General features: G+C 44.3%; 1 protein-coding gene across 4 annotated transcripts in view; it reads left to right on the top strand.

Annotated features, from left to right (window-relative positions):
* Positions 1-17,100, top strand: part of NADK (NAD kinase) — a 798,433-nt gene that overhangs the window by 167,064 nt on the left and 614,269 nt on the right. Inside the window, exon 1 of one of the 4 annotated variants that reach the window (XM_069610163.1) lies at positions 2,588-2,690. The exons of 2 other annotated variants lie outside the window; for them this stretch is intronic. The gene's annotated coding sequence lies outside the window, so the exon portion shown is untranslated. Of the gene's footprint in view, positions 1-2,587; positions 2,691-17,100 lie in introns of those variants that run through there. One more of the 4 variants, XM_069610160.1, reaches the window with a different exon arrangement.

Raw genomic sequence — 17,100 nt, 5'->3', positions numbered from 1 at the left:
CTCACCCTAATAAAATGCAGCTATCCCATAACACTCCAGCCTAGCTGCTCACATAAGCTTCCTTCAGGCCTAACGCAGCCAAACCCAGTCTGGATGTCCAACCACCAGACTACAAACACATCCAACTATTATCTTCAACACCACACCTAATGCTAGGATGCAGCTTCCATCCGACAACTACACCAGCTGCACACAACTGGTGTGCCCACGCACCCTATGACACCATCTCTCTCTACTGACCTGAACTGCGGTTCCCGAGGACGTTCAGCCAACCAGCGCTTTGAGGCCATACCAATGATATATAGAGGGCTATATAAATGCCAGTTAACATAACATAACATAAAAACCACAAATTGTCTAAATGCTAGATGCAGGCGGCACCAGCAGAAGCAGCACAGCCACGACACGCAATCCAAATGCAGGAAAGAACACATCTAGGCTGTGTTTATTTCCTGTTTTGTGGCCACGCCCACATCACGTCACACTGAGCATGTGTATGGGGGGGGCAGTGGCTCGCCATTCACAGTTAAGTGAGGCAAACAAAAAGTGTCTCTTTTCTTGCTGTCTTGGATCATGCGCCCGCCCCAGGCATGTGGCTGTGCCACCCACATATTGAAGACCTCTGCCTACAATATAGCTAATTTAAAAGGTGAAATAAGCAATTGTTATCTTGCTGGTAAGACTACGTAGGAGGCTGCATTTTCGCTGTATATTGCTCGTAAGACTACATAGGAGGCTGCATTTTCACTGTATATTGCTGGTAAAACTACATAGGAAGCTGCATTTTCACTGGATACTAGCATAGTATACATGAACATGCAGGCATCTTGTCAGTGAGACAACATGGAAATTAAGGAACTCTGTCCTCTACAGACACACAGTGGAAGTAATGCTGGGGGAAACACACACAGACATCTTTTGGGTACAAACGGACAGGCGGGTACAGCTAAACGCACTGCCTGGCAGCACTGAGCGGCAGGGTTAGGCGCATTTCCCTGCAGTGCTCAAATCAGAACCCCTCACCTCGTAAAGGCAGCAAAGTTACCGAAATCATGGCAAGGGAACTTCATGCCATAGCGCCCCTGCGGTCGCTGCTCTTCATCCATAGCCCCAGGCTGCCGCCGCACTCATCCCCGCTTCGGTGGCGGCCTGTATATCACCCCCGGCGCAGGAAGTCTCTGCAGCCCCAGAGGCATCCAAGCCCATGTGAGCCTGTGCAGCAGTTCAGAAAAAGAAGCAAGAATGCAGTAAAAATGGGATCGACATGGGGCTTCATTTCCAACTAGGTGGGTTAATTACTGTTCGAACAGTGAAAGCCATGTTTCGCAGATAAGGGTGAAGAAAGATGGCATATACACTGTACAGTTTTGTAGAAAGCCTGTGAATACAGCAACAAAGCTACTGTCATTTGGAGATGGAAAACACACAAGTACGCTTCTGCAAACAATAAACCTGACTTGCTGGCAGCCAAATTTGCAAAAAAACCCTCTGCCCTGAAATTCACTCGGCATGCGCGGCCATAAATCACTTCTGTTGGGGGTGGGGTAAGAGAAGAGGGTGCCGGGGACAATACCATACCTGCCTACATTACATTATGAAAAACGCAGAGATCTAGGTCACAGCAAGGCCACGCCCACACTTTCGCAAGGGGTAGTGATGTGGAAGATTTACTTTCGCTGCTTCCTCTTCCAGCCCAATGAATCAGCCATTGCCCACCCCCATTATCTTTTAGATATGCGTTTATCAATGACTCCCACTAAACGCCTGCATCATAATGGCTCCATTTCTCTATAGCAAAGGGCACTCGAAACGAAGGACGAGGCAGACAAAACAGATGGCACTCTTGGAAACCTGAGCGTTTTTTGTTAACCAGTCACCTTCTTACTGTTCCAATCCTTTCTTTTTGGCCCATTAGCTATTATCAGAATAACTGTAATTTTCTTAAATCTCTCTGCTTGATAAGGGACGTGCACGGGAGCGGAATTCATTTTAGATGTCAAGCTTTTAATAAAGGACGCGTACAAGGCCAGTATCTCTGGATGCTGCCGCTACACACGCATTTAACGGGCACTACAACTTCTGAATAGCAGTAAAGGGAGCACTGCACAGAATTACCGGCAGCGGAACAACAAGAGGAGAGGAGGAGGGATGGTGCGAGGAGACAAAGAGCAGATGCCGGAAAAACCGGAGACTACGCTCTTCCACGAAGAAGAACGTAAAACCCCGTAATCTCCGATCTAAACCCGGAGGTCAGGCAGGTATGCCATACTAGCTAAGAATACACAAAAAACCTGATGTTGCTCCAACCAAAATCAAAATAGTTAACACAGACCCACCGGCACCTAAATATACCAGGCGCTTCGAAACACTTGCGAGATGTATAAGCGCCTTATAAAATACACAATACAACTTAAATACCCGCTCATACAAGGCATGGAGCCCACCTTCCTCCATGATTCTCTTCCTACGTGGAAACGTCACGACGACTTAACGGCATTTCTGAATACGTGAAAAACGTCATGGCGCCTTAAAGGCATTTTAGAAAGTGTCGGTAAACGTTTAAACGAACACACAATTGTATCGGGTCTCATAGGGATTAGGGACTTTATACGTGTGTTTCAATTGATAATGAATGCATTATAAGGCCTCCCTTTACTAAACGCTTCTTGTCAGTTTTCAGTCAGCATCAGGTGAGTGCGCTCTTGCAGTGAATTTTATATGCATTTATTTTAGTATCCATTAACTTAGATCGTTCTCACCACTTTGTTGTTCTATTGCTAAAAGGATACCTTTTCCACCTCTGAAAATGCACCTTGAAGTAAGAGGTTTAAGCTGTCAGTTGCTGTATTGTACTTATCACATCATGCTGAAATTAGTAAGGGACTTTCTAAACATTTGGTTTTGAAATAGCACAGGGCAGCTTGTTGTTGTTGGTATCGTAGACACAGTAGCTGCTCCGAAGCTCATTTACGGTACAGTTAAGGCTCTGGAATGCTCGCAGACGCAGTAACTCCTGTGCAGCTACACAGACCGTGGTCTGGTCTAAGTGACATTGAAATATATATACACACACACATACCTGTGCTGGTTATGTACTTTCTCTCGGTCTAATGACTCTTCTGTGGCTAATAACTGCAGGCACAGTGTCTGTTCTAGGTCTAATGGTTGCAGACACAGAAACAACACCCCGATGAATATTACCAGACACTACCTTCTCTAGCGCTAATGGTAAAAGCCCATCACATACTCTGGCTGGAGCCAATGAGTGCAGATACAACAGCTAATGACTTCTGATACAGTATGTTCCTGCTCATCAGCTACATCTGGCAATACCTGCCCTGGGGCAAAGAATTAGAGAGACAGTACCGGATCTGGGATACTGATTCCAGGCACAGTACTTGCCCTGGAACTAATGCCGTTTGATACAGTACCTGCTAATCCTTTACATATGACAGAATACCTGAATGATGGCATGCACAGTACGTACTCTGGGGCTAATGATTCCAGTCACAGTATCTGCTCTAGAGCTAATAGTATTTAACCCAAAACCTGCGTATGAGCAAGTCTGGGGTTAATGACTGCAGAAACAGTAAAACCGCCATGCACCCTTTCCTTCTCGTGTCCCTTCCCATCCCTCATTCCCCTCTGACACCTCGAACCACGCTCTTTTAAATGAACGTACAGCATAAAGAAGTGATTAGTAGGGTCGGGATAGACCATCGTGCCACGATATTCAAAACGTGTTTGGTGCAACTGATGGGATGCTCATTAACTTAGTTTGCGACAAAAAGTTGGTGAACCGTGCATAAATGACATTTAAATGTGCATCATAGTTGGGCACATTGAGGTGCTCTTCCCACCAAATGCACAACTGGGCAAGGCAGAGGGTGAAGCGCGTTCGGGGCATTCTCAAGTAAATCCTGATTTTCAAAAGTGGTGCACTTTTCAAAGCACAGGGGCAAAAAAACATTTCCCTGTGCCTATTTGGAACAGGTGCAGGGGGATATAAAATGTATAGGAAAATCACTCTTGACCCTCTCGTGAGTGAGTGAATGCTGTCTGTGAATAAGCGAGTGAATGTTGAGTCAAAGAATGTTTGTGCTGGGCCAGGAAGCAGATTTTTTTGGCTGTTGAGTTCATCACTGTAACAATGTACTTTTTACTTTTAGTTAGCCGGAGAGGAAGGATCGTCCGAGAGCTTCTTTTGGAAGGGGTGCACAATAGTGTTTAAGGGGGTAGGGGAAGTTTAAGTGGCAAAGGAGTGATTGCAGAAATCGTCCAAGGCTGGAGCAACGGAGTCAATGTGGTCTTTGATTCTAGGTGAGCAGGGGACAACCTGCTTTGACAAGACTTTCATAGATCTGACTTGTCTAGAAACATTGTTGGGGGTGAACAGGGGAAAAGACGAGAAAGTAGGAGAGATGGCCTCAGACTGGCCATGAGTGGTAGACGAAGAACAGAAGGTGGAGGAAGAGAGGGTGTACAGGAGTTTTAATAGTGAAATGAGAGGCCAAGGCCTTGCAGACGGCCTGGCAGGGCACAGGAGAGGTAGACTGCAGCTGGATTGGCCAGCTCCTTGCAGATTTTGAAACATTTGGCCGAGTTAGACGCCGCAGAGGTGCAGGCTTGGTTGTAGGCTCTCTTCTTGGCGAGGACACGGTCTGTACTGCCTTTGGAGCAGGCTGCAGGCCAGTTTGTCAGGGGGTGCACCCAATGTCCTCCACTTCCTCTCCACTGCTATTGGACCATTATCTTAACCCACATCTCCTGAATCTGGATGGCCTGCGTGAGGTTGTAGATATCTGCCCATAACAGAGTCCAAAGTTGCGGCTTCCCCACTTCAGTTTCCCACTGCTCCATATAGTGCCATGACTGGTTCCTTGCCCCTTCTGCTATAATTCCATATAACACTCCTACCAAATGCCCGTGTCCATCGTTAAGAACCGCTCAAAGGGGCGTGAGATCCCTGGTGGCCGCTGACCATAACCATTGGGTTCATAAGCCAGTGCGTCAGTTGAGAGTAGCAATACCTTTCCCCCTCATCTAGCCCAAAGTCCTGCATGCATTATGCAAAGGATTTAATGTCCTGACCCGAGAACATGTCACGTAGTTTGCGGCACCCTGCCGCTTCCCACCCATTGAAGGCACCCTTTTCCATACCCGTGTGAACTGGGGATTCCTAAACGGCGACCTCGGTGGGAAATTGATGGTGGTCAAGTTAACTCTCCCCTAGTTGGGGACTCATCCCATGATACTGCGCAGAAGAGCAGCATGGAAAAACCTGTTGCAGCGTATTAATTTCACTTCCGTGGTAAGCAGCTTACCTTTTGTCGTCTGCCCAATCAAGTTGCCGTGTTGGGCACGTATGTCACCGTAATCCTAGAGTCGGGCAACGAGCGACTCTTTTGAATAAACATAGTAGTGGGGCTAAAACCTACGTGTCAACTTCTAATGTGTAAAGGGTACCTCAAGGCTACGAAAGTAAACAAAATATGTATATACCAATATCTATCCCGAGATCAATTCATATAACCAACATTATTCCCAAAAATAGCATGCAGATGCCGTGTTATACATGTACATCCCAATGATCATAGAGTCTGGGACAGAGATAGAAATAGGACTATCTTTAATCATAATATATAAAAAAAAAGGATACCACAATTATACAAAGTTAGCAATATATATATTGTTGTTGGCTCCTAGACTGCTCTCTACCTCATTATTGAGCTGGTGCTGTTGGGCTGGAGCGGGCTAGGCTCCAAAGATTCAGGAAAATGCTCGGTAAAGATGCAGGATATTAGCTCCAGCTTCAGCCAAGAATTGCCCAAGCACTCCCGACCATTTACTAAGTTTAAAATTACTTTATTAATCACAAGTAGTGCAAAACATTATTAAAAAGCATACAAAACAATTCCTGGTCAGACCAGGTGTAAAGCAGAACTCACCCCAACGGGTGGAAAAACGCCACGCGTTCCGCTCTACTCGCGAGCTTCCTCAGGCTTGTAGTTGTTCCCAACTAGTGTATTCTCGTGTTTGTTACCTCGCAGGCCGTGAGATGGGCACCTCCTGCTTACGCGACACGCGATTACCTGTCTAAATTTGCTGGAGACAAACTCTATGGTTTAGCATGGTGGTGAATCCACCATCTTGGAATGTCTATGTTGTCTTAAGACTTAAGTGTAAGTGTTCAAAAATCGAACACTAATGGGCCAACTTAATAGTAGGCTGATGCGCGCAACCAGCAAGTACAGGGGGAGTGAAACACTCCATGGCCTTTCGTGGATAAAAAGTACCTACTTGATTACGAGATATCGCGCCAGTGCGCAAGTACAATATTTGTTGCCTCACCACGTGAGAAAAAGTTCTCCGCAAGGAGTGCAAAAAAACGATGCAGTTGCTACAGCCAAACTCTGACAATGCCCGCCTATGTAATACGTAGAGAGAGAGAACCCCACAATAGTGTAGCAAATTCATCTCAATGCACTGTAGCACATTGAGCAGTGCATATTAGACCAGCTGATACCTGGCTCGCCCAAAAGTGTAAGTGCATGCATGGAATAAAGGTGCATGTTTTGAAAAAAGTGTGCAAATACCCAACAGCCCAAACTGGGCAATACAGTACTGATGGTGGACAAAGTCTTTCTAAAGTGCTAATGCAATGTAGAGAAAGCCTAAGTGGCCTACTTGGACAAATGTCCAAATATGTCCCTTGATCTGAAAATATGCTTGTCTGGGAGTACTATATCCTGGGGGAATTAGTGCACAGGATTCACACCCTAGGGAGATTTAAATGCATCTCCATGTCATGTCTCCCTATCTCTTAACATCATGCAACAGGCATGTCAGAATTTAGCAGCATATTCCTGGATTATCCATTCTAGAGGTAACAAATTCTTGTGAAAGGCCAACTAGCCATGTAAAGTGACACGTGCAATTGGTTCAATGTTAAAGTGCAAGGTGATACATATATATAAAGATTCATGAAACCATGATTAAAAAGTATAGGATCAATGCATATTTAGTTGACATAAAAACAATGTAAAAGGTGTCTTGTGTTCACATCAGAGATTATCATAGAAAGTCTTTTGGCATCTCGTGTATAATGGTATTGAACATGTGCATTTGGGATTTAAGAAGCATAGGTGGCAAAAATGACTCAAATTAGCTATAGTTGCAATAGTATAAAGAACAAAAAGAAAGCTAAAATGAATGGCTATCAAGCTGATCGTACATATTTAGTCATATAAAAAGACATATAACCCAGGCTTTACATTCAGGCCATTAGGTTTTAAGGTGTCAAATTTACAGATTAACTTGGCTTCTAGTTGGCGTAACTTAAATTCTCTGTTGCCCAACCTTTTGTGTTGTGGTATGTGTGCTAGACCCACAAAACTCATCTCTGATGTATTTTTGTTACGCTTTTCACCAAAATGTAGCACCAGAGAGTATGTCTGATCTCCATTTTTTATGGCTTTGTAGTGTTGCAGAATGCGCAGTTTGAGTGGACCAATGGTGGATCCTTTATAATGTAACCCACAACTGCATGTAATTGCATAGACTACAAACTTCATAAGACTCGTTATTTTCTGCTTGTATTTCCATTGTTTTCCTTTGGCACTAATCGGAGAGTCTTTGGAGACATAATTACACATTTTACATTTACCACATCTTTTTACGCTATTAGTGTAACCTAAGATATGGCAGACCAGGTGGAAGCAAAACGGATGGCAGCAGCGCTAATCCTGTTTGATCAAGAAAAGACAACAACTGGTATTACCAATGATATGTCTACCAGCAAGTCTTACAGTGCAACAAAAACTTGATAAATTGGAAAGGATAAAGAAAAAGGAGATCTCTAAATGGTGGGAAGCCATGACCCTACAGATGTATCTAGAAACACAGTATCTATCATACTAAGCTACTAAGAAACTCGAGGAAAAGAGCTAGACATCAACATTGGAAGGAACTATTATCTAAGAAGGATAGCGAACACAGACCCTCGACTTGTATGTGCATTAACATATAATACACCACATAATAAAATAAAGAAGATCATAGCCACGCATTGGCATTTACTCCAATTAAATCTTCCTACAATGGCTACTCAAAAACATGAAAAAATTGGATCTGCAAAGCAGAATGGAACACGAGACAAGATAAACAACCATCTATCACAGCCACATGGGGAATGCCAGCTATTCTTGGATATTATCCCTGCGATGGTTGTTGCAATTGTGCTCCAACTGTAGATTGAACTAATGTTACAATTAACAAAAGGAAACAGATGTTGAGGGATCACACTACGTGTAAAAGTAGCAATGTTATCTATGCTATTGTGTCCCTGCAAAAAAACATACATTGGAAAGACGTCTCGTCCAGTCAAATTAAGAATCACTGAGCATAGATCCAAGATTAGGAATAAACAACTGAAGGCACCCCTTGCGGCACACCATCTTGAATACAATCATAGCCCAGATGCTTTGAGATGGTGGCTATAGAGAAAGTAGTAGGTACAGATTCATCAAACATTGCTAATAGGTTGTCACAAAGGGAGCAATGGTGGATTTATCATACCTATCATATCATGTCTAGACTCAACAGTGATTTATCATACCCGGAGCTATACTGATGGCCTTAATTCACAGGAAGAGTGGAACTGACATATAGACCTGCGAGTCAATTCAGATCTATACAAGCATTACAAATTTGATAAAATTTCATATATAAGTTTGGGACTAACACTGAGTATACAAACTGATCCCTGGATTTAAAGATATATATATTGCTTACTTTGTATAATTGTGGTATCCTTTTTTATACATTATGATTAAAGATAGTCCTATTTATATTTCTGTCCCAGACTCTATGATCATTGGGATGTACATGTATAACACGGCATCTGTATACTATTTTTGGGAATAATGTTGGTTATATGAATTGATCTCGGGATAGATATTGGTATATACATATTTTGTTTACTTTCGTAGACTTGAGGTACCCTTTAGACAGTTGACAGGTTTTAGTTCCCTTACCATGTTTATTCAAAAGAGGCGCTTGTTGCCCAGCTCTAGGATTACGGTGACGTACATGCCCAACACGGCAACTTGATTGGGCAGATAAAAGGTAAGCTGCTCACCACGGAAGTGAAGTTAGTACGCTGCAACAGGTTTTTCCACGCTGCTCTCCTGCCCAGTATCACGCGGTACTAACGGGGCTGAATTTGCAGCTTCTCTTAAACCGCGTTGCATCGGTACATGGGAAGAGTACGACCAAGAGCCATGGAGGAATTTAACTCACACTAAGGTAACGGCTTTTGGACTCGGCTTAGTGTATATCTCCCATACTAAATAGATGGAGAGAACCTAAACGCATATTTTATGGTTTCCTTTATTCAGACATGCAGACAGAATAAATACCGCGAGCAGCAAGGTTTAAAAGCATGCATGTGCAATTTCTATCTAAGAGGCGATGAATCAGAAAAATATAAAATCGTGCAAATTAAGGTAATTGCTTCTTTTGGCCTCAGTATACACAACTTGGGAAGTATTAAGAATATGGGAACTCTAAATCAACTTTATTATGTAGTTTTGCAAATGAAAAAAGCTTTGCAAGTAACGAAGTAGAAGCTCACTGAAATGTGGCCTTAATGATTAGGTAATGTATACGAACCAATTGTCTTCTATGCTAAGGAAAGTTTGCGGAATAGGCTTGACAAGCTTAATTTTCCGATGTTTCACAAAGAAAATATAAATGATGATTCGGAGGCTGGTGATTTAGAAACATATTTAGAACTTTGAATTGTTTTACACCGTGGCATCAGCCATAATACCGAACAAAGAAAAGGATGGTCTAAAAAAGAGATTCCTAAAGTTTTTTGCCATCTGTAGTCCTTTTGGTTCTACAAATAAATAAGAAAGCCCACTGTTCTATATTGGATGGGATTGGTTTAGTTAACCCACGCTAATGTGAATCTGGTTGGTGGTTCAATGGCAATGACTATACTTTACTGGCCTTAGTGGACTTTAAAGGTTCAGAATGAGCTAGTTTGGAGTGTCTACTGGGAGTTTGCGCTTGTTCAGTATGAAGACATTTGGGACTAAGTGTACCACTTTTTGAGGTTGTAATTTGTTTACCAACTATATATGGAGGTCGTTGGATCCCTTTAAATTGGGTTTGAGCAACGAAATTTAGTTTTTGCTCCCCGTGTGTGAAAAGTAAGATGGGTATGATGAATAAGAGATTGTTTTTTAAGTGTTTTAAGCATTGTGGCATTGTCATTTTTTGTATTTAAGTATTGTTAATGCCCTTGAATAGCTACTGGGCTAAAGTCAGCTAATCCTGAAGAGGACGTTGACCTGTGGTTTTGAAAGAATTAACCAATTGGTGTCAAGTCGAAACTATGAAAAAGGAAGTCCAGTAACGAAAGAATATTGTTAAAATAAGTTTGGGCACCTATAGTTGATGCACAATGGTGGACTTGCATGATTTAGAAACTAGGCAATCATAAATGCAATTTGTACAAACACCTTTTCCAAAATCAATTATTTCTGAGAAAACGAATTGTTGTCTCACTTGTTTTGAGATGTTTGCACAAAAAACTTTTTCAATAATTATTATTGTTGAGAAAAATGAATTGTTATCTTAGTCATTGTTTGTTTAGAGATATTGTATGTTTAGAGATGTTTTATCTATACATTTTATAAAAGGATACACTCTCTACTCCTCATGCTATTTATGAAACACATTTATGGATGTTTCATTTCCATAGGGCATCATACTTGTTTAGTATATATTGTCCTACACGTCTGTGCCACGATGTATTCCAGCATGCTGTTGGGACGCTGCATGGGATGTCCCAGATACATTTCTCAAAGGTGCTGGAGCAAGTCCTGGAGGTGTTCATCAGGCATGCCCATCAGCATAACTCCATGCTCACCAGCCATGGGCAGGTGCATGCAGCAAAGGCACCTTTCTATGCTATTGCCCAGTTCCCCAAAACCATAACGGCAGTGAATTGCGCACATGGCCTTGGTGTCCAAACCCAGAGAATGGAGCAGGCATACTGGTTTGGTAACCATTCCATTCCATTAATGCCCAAATGACAATGCAATGCCAACCTCACAATCGGCCACTGGTGTGCCTGATACCCTGGTGCCACACATGATGCCATGATACTGGGGAACAGCACCCTACCAGAGTACATGGACACACACAGGACAGCGTACCTGGCTTGTGTGTAAGTAGTACTAGTCAATCTGACAAAGATCTAGCACAGTGACACACATGGAGAATGGAATGAGAAGTGTGAGCCAACTACAAGAAAGCACTGAACAGGCGATTGCCAAGACTGACTTACCCCAGTACACATACTGACCTCAGATGACTCCACAGGACATCCTTGCATGCAAGGTAGCAGAACACAATCTGTTCCACCAAGCAAGGCACCTGTCAAAGCCATTCCCTGCCACTGCATGGTCCTAGGGCGGTACATGGCCTACCACCATCTTCATAGTGCCAACTGCATGGGTGACATCCGCCCATAGACACGCACATGATGGATGATGTTGCATACACTGTGAATGACTGAAAGTGCACTCTGTAGGCAATACCCCTCCACCACATTTGATGCAAGGTGCGTCATCCACATGCACAGATGAGCACACATAGGCACACTAGGCCCATATACGTGTACCTCGACAAACTGCCATGTTCAACACTGTACATACACTTTCTTGTAGGTGGCTTAGGCTATCCCCAGTTACCCTGGCTGATGACACCTGTGAGGAACCCTGGTACACCACAGAAGGCTGCCTAATGAGGCCCATCGGAGGCCCACGACATGCGTTGAGCGTAATTTCAGACTGCTGAAGGCTAGATTCAGGTGCATCTACCACACAGGTGGTGCACTCATGTACAGCCCTGAGAAAGTGGTTAAAATCGTAGTCCTATGTGCAGTGCTGCACCTCATGTGCATATACGAAGGACCATACAAATGCCTCCAGATGAGGAAGAGGTTGCAGGTGAATACAGAGCACCTCGGGACACACGTGGGGAGGTGAGGGAAGGACGAATGGTCTGCAAGGACCTCAACTTTTTGACTTGGCACACATGCACCTCTGACATCCTTGATGATTCACTGCATGCACATGTATCAACACCATTGAATAAACACTGTACATATTGTCTAGACTCAACGGTGATTAATTTTCAAATCAACAAACCCTGATCCCCCAGCTCATCACCCACCCCACACCCACACCCTGGGTCTGTCCCATGTGCTGAACCATTAGTGCTTCCTCTTGTCTCATTTTTGTGTGGGCAGGGGAGCACGAGACGTGCAGCTCTGTGAGCGCCTGGGCGGTGTGCTGGCCACTGATCACTCGGCAGGGGTGGCTGACACGGAACTAACCCGCTCACTTCCCCCGGAGGTGTTGCATAGTGACATTGATGCCCCTGGCCATGGTCTTGCGTAAGACTGAGATTTGTTCAACAAGCTCCCTCACACTCTGGCTGATGAGGGCGTTGCTTGCATTTGAGTGCACTGTATTCCGGCACAGCCTGTCAATGGATGTGGCCACCCACCTGGAGGCCCGCGACCACGTTGTGCATGGCCTGCGGATGGAACAATTGCTCCTGTGTGATGCTCCTGTGTGTTCCTCGATTCTATCCAGCTGCTCTCAAATGGCTTGCAATGTGGGGCCCTGCACCAGCTCAGGATATGTGTTAGGGGCCCATACTCTGATTGCCGAATGCCCGGCCTGCCTGCCCTGCATCGTAATCTGTGTCCTTTGAGTGCTTGAAGTGGAGGGCACCGCGAGATGACAAGGGGGGAGGACAACATGGGTGAGAGGCTGCGCAGGGGGGAGGATTCCGGTGAGATGTGTCTCGCAGGCGAACATGCAGGACTTCAGTTGTAGGAGGCAGACTGCACGGTTGCAGTGGGCTGGGCACATGCCTGGATGTTGTCAGCACTCAGGCTGGTGTGTTGTACTCCGCAGTCCTCAGCAGTGGTGGGGGAGGGGTGCCCCTGTTGTGGGTGGAGCTGCAGCCTCTGTAATGGCCTGAGTAGGCGGTTAAATTGTGGCTATGGAGGTGGATGGTACTGTCCCCTTGGAGTTTGTTTTTGTGACACACACCCAGACCCACTCACCCGCCACAAGACCCTCCACCCCCCGTACGCCCTCCTGTCTGAGCTATGGCCTGTGGGCTTAGTAGTGCTTTCATCTGCTGGTGAGCCCGAGTTACTGGCACAGTCGGAGGGTTCCTGGGTGTATCGGGTCTCTGTTGGGAGACATGAAAGTGTGCGTCAATACCTTGATAGAAATGTGTTGTGTTTTTATGTAGTGTCCTGTGTACTATGGTGTCACAGGGTGCTAGGCCTTCGGGGGCGGGAAGGGCATACTTAATGTGACTGACAATATAGCAGTTTACAGGATTGATGTGCATGCATATGGTCAGTGTGGGGGTTGTGCCTTGCTTGGACCATGCAGTCATGTGCTTCACTGACCTACAGGGTCAGGTGTGCACATGTAGGATAGAGCGGTTGGACATTGCCTCCATGGGGGCCTTGCAGCTACTGGTCAGTTGCAGTGGTTGTTGGAGACGCCTGTCCAGCGGTGTTCTTTGCTTGACATGTACTACATATTTGGTACCATGCTTGCTGTGGTGTCTGTGCATGGGTGATCGATGTGCAGGCAAGGGGTGGTTGTGATGTGTAATGCAGATGTGTTACAATCCTTGTTACTTGCAGTTCGATGGTGGATTTTTGTACGTCTTGCCCTCGTCATCCTACTTAGTTGGAACTTAAGGGGGGAATCACGGGTTCCATTACTCATAATGTTAATGGCCTGCAGTGTCACATGGATGGGTCATGCATTGTCAGGGTTGCTGTTGCCTGATGCATGACAGTTTGTGTAGGCCTTCATGCTATTAGGGTTGTTCTGCAATGGGCCCATCATTCACTCATGTACTCACCAGGCTCTCCCTGGCTGCAGGCTCTGACCTCTGCCGAATCCATACCCTCCTGGTCCACCATCTGGAGGATGCTGCGGACCATCTCCTCCCATGGGGTCAGCTGTAGACGGTCTACTGTTCCTCCACTTGTGACAGCTGTCTCCCTCTGCGGTGGTTGGAAATTAGGGTGCAGACTCGTCCCTTGAGGCTGTTCCACCTCTTTTTACTGTCGTCATTGTCTTGTGGAATATGGCCTACAGCCACTACTATGGCCCTTACAGTTGCCCAGATAGCATTCCTATGCTGCTGGGAGGTATTGCATTGTTGTGACCCATAGAGCTCCTCCGAATGGGCCACCACCTGCTCTGCTAGGACCGTTAGCTCCTGATTGCTGAATTTGGATTTCCTCACCTACATATCGGGTACCTTTGACATACATGAAGCTGTGGGTGAAAGCAGGGGCACAAGGTTGTATGCGTCTGTTTTCTATTTTTGGTTGGGAGTATTTGTACAACCTATTTTGATTTTTGGGGAGTATTTGCCTATTTTCAGGGAATAAAAGTGGCTGATACATGCCTTATCGGTAGGGCTGATTACACCCCTTTGGCTTTTATAGCACTTTATGCTACAGTAAAACATGATGAGCGGGGAGGGGCTCTTTGAGGCTTCAAGCCAAAAATGTTATCACCACTATGCCCAAAGGTCTGCACTGGATGGCCCCTTACTACAGTTCTATAGTAGGAATATGTGGGTGGCCCTAAAGATACCTCTGTTCTAGGGTGGCGTTCAGTCTCCAGTTCCCTGCAGTGAATACAGCCATGAGACTGCTGTCCAAGCATTGAGCCCTGCAAGTAAACATTTGTGGATTCCGTGGACTTTGTGTAGACTGGATCCCTCTTATCGGGTTGTTGGGCTCCTTTGGAAATAATATTCATTTTCATCACCCCTTTCCAACCACTTTCCTGAGCTGCAGTTACCTAGTTAGGCTAACTGGTGGCAGGTGGATGGACCCAGACAGCTTTGGGAGAACAACTCAGTTTGCTGTACAACCTGATCCTTGCAGATCACTGGACTGGATCGGACTAACAGAATTGCAGAAAGGTGAGGGAGGATGAGGACTTGACAAGGATTGGGAGGTAAAGGGGGCCCAAAATCTTTCCAAACTTACTTGGCTGCACTCTGGAAATAGCCTGCTCTTTGGAAGTGGGTTTGGCGTATTCTACTGAATAATTGAAAGGTACATAATTAATTTGCTCCATAAAGTATGTACAGTACATACATTAATTTGCTCCCAATTGGAATCCCAGACCATGAACTTTGACAACAGCAGGGCAAATGTTTTAGTTCACTCAAAATATTCTTCAATGCTTTTTTTCCCTTTTTAAAGGGGTTTCATGAGGGACATTCTGTATAAATGCCACATTTGAGTTGATTATTATAGACTGAATGTCTCATAAGTGAAATGATCCTCCTCATGGACTGTTTATTCTTGTATGGTTTTAAAGTTAATATGCCAATTTAGCCTACTTTAGTGATGTTTGCTGTTTATTTTGTATTGTTTTAGTCTTTATGTATTGGCACATTGATAATTCCTGTCAGACCTACAGGGAAAGAGCTTTCTCCGTGTTGCAGTGCTCCCTCTTGGAATATCCACATTTGGATTAGTGCGTTTGTTTTAGGGAGCCCTAACTATGAGGGCACAGAACCAACTTGGAAGAAGCCAGTGTAGCCTCACAGACCATCTTTAGTGGAACAAAAATATTTTGAAAAGGGGGTGATGCATTCTATAACATAAACAAAGTAAATAGTTTGTAGCGTGAATGCAGAGGGAAAAAGGGAGACTTGCTATAGAAAATGTCTGCCTGGCTTTTAAACTGTGTTGACTTTCCTCCAACTTTCTGGGATGTGCAATTTTCTCTTTCCTATTTCGTTCATCCGAGTTCCTTTTATCATTTGTTTTGAAATTTAATTTCACTTCATCGCCACTGTAGTCCGTTTGGTGAATAAAATTTGGATTTTCTTTTCAGAACAAGTAAATAGTATTTCAAATTCCTTTACCACAAGTCGCTTTTTGAGTGTGGATGATGTTGTCAAACTTGTGGGGAGTGTTTCACAATTGGCTTTCCTAAAAGGAATTGCTCACAGTACCTGAAGATTTGCTCAAGTGATGAAGCTAAATTACAGAAAGATCATACAGGTGTCTTTCTCAAAATGATTGTGAAGGCATTTTTTAAAAACAATTTATGGTATTCCTTTTTGACTAAGGCCATCATAGGGAAAATCCCTAATGTCCAACGGGCTGGAGTTAATTATTCCACAATTACCACAATGCCACACATTTAAAGATGCAGACAAGTTACAGAAGATGATTATTGGGCTAGAACCTCTTAGCAACATCCACTGGCTCAAACTTGAAGGAAATGCACCCATTGCTAATGCATTTTCTAAAATATTGATCACAAATTTAAGACCAGTGCACTTATGCATAGCACATGTTGATCCTCATTTGGAGGGGGTGACCAATGTTTTACACTCCCTTTTAGTTAAACATGAACACTATCATGTTGTGACCCTTAACATTATTCCTCCTGTCCAATGCATTCCAATAGAAAGCTCAAGCTGGATCTACGTTTTAATGTCGGTGGAACCAAATTACAATGAAATGGTTTGAGCGGTTTGTCTTCGAATGGCAAAACTTAGTGACCAAGTAGGTTCAGTAATGGCTGCTTTCCTTCACGTCTGTTTTTATTTTAACTTGGTTAAAACTGGCATTGAAATGGCTGGAGATGGATGGCAACAAACGTAAGTAATAAAACAAAGTAATCCAAAACTACCAGTATGGGTACCATTACTGCCAGTGATGAGTAGCCTTGCTTGTCAAGGAGAGATGTCTGAGATTAGCAATAGGTATTATGGTTGTGATGGGAGGGGCTTCTTCTTGCGTGGCTGTTACCTACTTCTGTGGACCTATCCACTCCCAAGAAGATATGATATGTTATTTATAACGTGCTTAATACCCAGAGGTTTCTAAGCACGGACCCGGGGATCGAACCTGTGTTACTCCGTGTCATCTTGCTTCCAAGGCGAGCATGTTGCCCCTGAGACAGGCAAACGCACAATATAATCTGTTTTACTACTTGTATG

Source organism: Ambystoma mexicanum, chromosome 8, assembly GCF_040938575.1.
Source record: "Ambystoma mexicanum isolate Mex_15411 chromosome 8, UKY_AmexF1_1, whole genome shotgun sequence".
NCBI classification, from domain to species: Eukaryota; Metazoa; Chordata; class Amphibia; order Caudata; family Ambystomatidae; genus Ambystoma; species Ambystoma mexicanum.
Note: the sequence above shows the minus strand (reverse complement) of the source record. Positions and strands in the feature narration are given on the sequence as shown.